We start from the raw sequence: 4,059 nt of genomic DNA on the forward strand, positions 1-4,059 counted from the left end.
GGCCACATGTTGGCCCCGTGCAGGCACTGCCGCCGTGCCGCGCAGGGCCCGGGGACCCGCCAAGAAATATATTTTGATAGAAAACTTCTCATTTTATAAATACACTTGTGAGTTACCAAGATACTGGGTTTCTTTTATTCCTAAAACAAGCAATTAAAAAATACATATAATATAAAATATTTGCCCCCCAAAAAGGGGAGGGACAGGTGAAAAGAGCTTTTTTATAATTATTTTATTTATTATTGTTATTTTTAAAAATTTCCTGTAGGACATGCACATTCATCAGAGACAGAAAGAGAGAGAGAGAGAGTGAGAAAGCAAGCCATCATGTCTGGGACTAGAACTGCTCTCTACCATATGGGACTCCAGTGCCTTAAGCACCATATAACCTGCTGGTCCTGAATGCAATTTTTTAAATACCGAACAGTTTTTGTATAAATTCAAAAATTGTGTTGGGAACCAGCAGTTAGCGTAATGGCTATGTTGCTGGACTCCCACGTAGTCGACCGCGGTTCGTGTCCCGGACCCGGTGGCTTAAAACTCACGCCGGGCGCATGTGCGTGCGTGCCCAAGATCCTGAGAGGAGAATGGAGGAGAAGGGATTGCGGCGTGACCATCCCCCGTGGGGGGTGATTTCTCGCTTTCTGTCTCTATGTCTCTCTCTGTCTGTCTGGCGAGCGCATGCGCCCTACAGTGAAAATCTCTCAAAAAAAAATTGTGTAGAAACTCGTGTATATGAAAATTGCTTATTAAAGTTTCTGAAAGACCATTTCTCCCCATTTGCTCTCAGACATTAAAAATAAAATTAATGCAAGTAAAATATCCTGAAGGGTGTCACTGTGCTATGACTGCCAGTCCCAGTATGAAAGCTCCCAAGCACTCACCCTCATCCTCAGCATCTCCAAGAGGGCAGGCCTGGGGAGAGCAAGACACCTGGTACACCGCAGCTTTCACCGCCAGCTTATTTCTGCTCCTGGCAATGTGAGCTCCAGGAGGTAGATGTGCCCTCTGGCCCAGGGGTTGTGACAGGCAGCAGGCTCCTGTTAGGCAGGCTGGTGCAGGGAGGGGGCCAAAAGAGAAGGATAGAAGAAAGCATAGAAGAGGAGGGGGACAGCTATGAGCGATGATGGATGACCAGAACTACAACTAGGAGGTGACCTTGTAAGGTTTTCCGCAGCCACTGCCATCTCCACCACCCACTTTGTTGATTTTAGTTCCTGACTGAGAGTTTTCAGGGAGCATTGCTGGTGGTGTCAGCTTTCTCTGTGGATAGGAAAGGCACAAAGGAGGGGCTCTCAGTATGATCCCCACCACCACTGGAGGCCAAGTGGGTGATGATGTTAAAGAGCTGCCACTTGACTGCAGCCAAGGCAACACTGACCCTAGCTCTACCATCAATTTCACCTCCACCTCCAAGCTCTTAATATCACTATTAAAGATGACAAGAGTACATACTGGGGGCTTCAGATCCCTTAGTAGATAGGTGCTAGATGTTGATATGATCAACTCTGGTTCAAGTACCAGACACAGCAGGTTGAAATTCATGCCAGAATCATGTGCAGGTTTGCCCAAAATCTTGAGAACAGAGTAAAAGTGAAGAGATTGCAACATGGTCATCCCCCCTCCCAGAGAGTGATTTCTCACTTTCTGTGTCTATCTTTTTTCTTTCTCTGGCAATCAAATATGCCCTGTAGGAAAATATCTCTCTCTAAAAAATATCTGGACAAAATTGGATAGTGTCATAGATGAACTTTTAATTCAGAATCCAGATAACTATATCCCTATATCCTGTGAATAGATATACAGCCGTGTGTATGAGTGTGTGAGCCAGCAGCACTGAAACAGATGTATAGTGATCTGATTTAAAAGATTAATCTCTTAGAGGGACCAGCAGATGGTGTTTATGGTTATGTTGCTGGACTCCCACATAGTCGACTGTGGTTCAAGTCCCAGACACAGTGGCTTAAACTAAGACAGAGCACGTGTTCATACCTTTTTAAGATCCTGAGAAGAAATTTGAGGAGAAGGAATTGAGGCATGACCATCCCACCTAGGGGTGACTTCTTCCTGTCTCTCTGTCTCTGTCTGTCTTTACACTTAGAGCATGTGCCTTATAGCAAAAACCCCTTTTCAAAATAAAAAAAGATTTGTCACTTAGCATCTCAAAATAGTTGCATGCCAGTCCTGCAGATATGTATACTGAAATATTTAATATAGTTCTTAGACAATACATGGGAGCAACAGAGCATTGTGCCTCTTTTTCTATATATGGAAAAGCTTTACATTGAAACCAGCTCAACAAAGACTTAAAAGGTGGCCTTATAAAGCTGTTCATGGAACATGTTGAGAAAAGCACATTTGCAGCAGAATGGCTTTAATTTTAGAAGCCCAGACAACACCATCTCAGGTCACATCTACTATGGCAAATATTGTGAAGACCTGTACACTCTCACACCGGAATGGGTTCAAATGGCTCCAACTCTGTTTTCTTAATTTGTCTTGAACAGTTTCCCTCTGGCAGTAGAACTTGGACTTTCTGAATATGCTGCTCAAGATCAGAAACTTCAAAGAGAACTTATTCAGGATGATTTTACAGGAGGTGACAAGTTCCAGAAGAGAGCTGGGGGTGAGTTGGCTTGTAACATCTCATCAGCATATGCAAGTTCCAGGGGGAACAGTGAATGTACTGAATGTACTTTCCTTCTGAAAAAGACCATGCACCAGAGCTGCAGAGAGTGTACTCAGAGCACAGTGGGAGCCTGCAGACACTCAGGAACTCTCACAAAGCAATTTTTTAAAAAGAGATTTTTGGTATAGGGCGCATGTGCTTGCTAGGGAGACAGAAACAGAGAGACAGAAAACATGAAATCATACCCCATCACACCCCCGAGAGGATGGTCAAGTGACAATCCCTTCTCCATTCTCCCTTTGGGATTTTGGACACACACACACACACACACATATGCCTTGTGTGAGCCACAAGCTGCAGAGTCTGGGACTCAAACCATATTTGACTATATGGAAGTCCAGTGTTGTATTCATTATGCCATTTGGTGGTCCCCAAATCTGTTCTTAGAAAAGGACATTGGATGGGACCAGAAGTTAGTGTAATGGCTATGTCGCTGAACTCCCATGTAGTCGACCACGATTCACGTCCTGGACCTGGTGGCTTAAAACTCATGCTGGGCATGTGTGTGTGCGTGCCCAATATCTTGAGAGGAGAATGAACGAGAAGGGATTGTGGCGTGGCAATCCTTCCTGGGGGGGGGTGATTTCTTGCTTTCTGTCTCTGTCTCTCTCAGTCTGGTGAGCACACATGCCCTATAGCAAAACAAAACAAAACAAAACATAACAAAGAAAAAAAAAAACCCCAAAAAAAAAGAGACATTGGATGCATTGATTTTGTGTTTAATTAAAAAAAAAAAACTGAAAATGGGAGGTTGAGTAGTAATTAAGACACTGGATTCTCAAATGGCCTACCATGATTCAAGTTCCAGACCTGTTGGTTTAAAAAATCACACCAGGCAAGTGTGTGCACATGCTTGAATTCCAAGAGAATGAAGGAGAAGGGATTTTGTCATGGCTATCCCCCTGGGTGATGATTTTTCACTTTTCCTCTAACTGTCTTTCTGTCCCCATCCCCTGCCAGTACACACTTCCTATGGTAAAAATATTATTAGCAAAATTAGCAAAACAAAACAAAACAAAACAGGGGCAGGAAGTTGGCATGGTGGTTAAGAAGCTGGATTCCCAAATGATCACCTTTGGCTTGATGCCCTGAACCAGTGGTTTGCTTTTTCACTTTCCCTCCCTTTCTCTTTTTTTCTTTCTCTGGTCAAATTAGAAAGCAGTAAAAAATTAAGTAGTTCTCAAAAAGAAAATAAACAAAAAATTGCTACTAGATATGTTAATGATTTTTTTCTTTTTCTTTTCCTTTTATTTTTTTTTTTGGAGAGGTTTTTGCTATAGGGTGTGTGTGCTAGCCAGGAAGACAGAGACAGAGAGACAGAAAGTGAGAAATCACCCCCCAGGGGGGATAGCCACACTGCAATCCCTCCT

The 4,059-nt window shown here is 43.3% G+C and overlaps 1 pseudogene; it reads left to right on the plus strand.

Moving 5' to 3' along the window:
• LOC102488111 (CDK2-associated and cullin domain-containing protein 1-like) overlaps positions 1 to 4,059 on the plus strand; it is a 7,738-nt pseudogene that overhangs the window by 2,513 nt on the left and 1,166 nt on the right.

This window comes from Tupaia chinensis, unplaced genomic scaffold, assembly GCF_000334495.1.
Source record: "Tupaia chinensis unplaced genomic scaffold, TupChi_1.0 Scaffold000321_1, whole genome shotgun sequence".
Classification (NCBI taxonomy): Eukaryota; Metazoa; Chordata; class Mammalia; order Scandentia; family Tupaiidae; genus Tupaia; species Tupaia belangeri.